Source organism: Oryctolagus cuniculus, chromosome X, assembly GCF_051225735.1.
Source record: "Oryctolagus cuniculus isolate XC-2025 breed Fujian yellow rabbit chromosome X, ASM5122573v1, whole genome shotgun sequence".
NCBI classification, from domain to species: Eukaryota; Metazoa; Chordata; class Mammalia; order Lagomorpha; family Leporidae; genus Oryctolagus; species Oryctolagus cuniculus.
The window spans coordinates 55550296-55551149 of NC_142888.1; the positions used below are offsets into that span (position 1 = coordinate 55550296).

General features: G+C 41.3%; 1 pseudogene; it reads left to right on the top strand.

Moving 5' to 3' along the window:
* Nucleotides 1-441: 441 nt before the first annotated feature.
* LOC108178723 (mitochondrial import receptor subunit TOM5 homolog pseudogene) lies at nucleotides 442-605 on the top strand (annotated as a pseudogene).
* Nucleotides 606-854: the final 249 nt, after the last annotated feature.

Consider the following 854-nt stretch of genomic DNA (forward strand, 5'->3'; position numbering starts at 1 on the left):
AAATATACAGAAGACAACAGAAAATAATTAGAAAATGAATATTGCCCATAAATAACTTCAAGTTGAACATCTGTTTGAAAATCCAAAATCTGAAACGCTGGAATTCTGCAACTTTTGACCAATGACATGAGGCCACAAGTGGGCTCCCTGCTAATGCACCTGGAAAGCAGTAGTTGATATCTCAAGTACTGGAATTCCTGCCACACACAGAGGAGACCCAGCTGGGTATCCCAGCTCCTGGTTTGGCCTGGCTCAACCCTGACTACTGTGGCCATTTGGGGAGTGAACCAGTGTATAGAACATCTCTTTCTCTCTGTGTCACTCCACTTTTAAAATAATTTTTAAAAACACAGGAACATTAAAAATTTTGTATAAAACTACTTTCAGGACTGAGCTGGAGAGTGCAGCTCTGTGGCTGAAAGCAGGTGAAATAGAACCCAGATGATCTAGATCGAGGGCTTCGCAAAGAAGCTGGACCTGGAGGAGATAAAATGGAAGATGCAAAGATGCATGAAGATGTGATATCCTTCATACAGAACTTCCTCATTGGTGTGGCCTTGCTCAGAGTCACTCCTTTTATCTAAAAGAAGTTGGACAGCATATGAAGACTGGGCATCAGACTTGGGTGCAGGGGATGAAGAATCAGGTTATAGTTTTTTTCTGCAAATGAATAAGACTGGAAAGGTGTATGAGACTCTGATTGAATGGACATAAAAATTCTACTTGTCAAGAACATGTTTGGCTCTGGTAACTGACCTTCACAGCTAAAGTATAAACCTATTTAGGAATTGTGGAGAAATGTGGTCACAGTGTGACCTTCTGCCTATGATAGACAGCCTCCATGAATGTCAGTG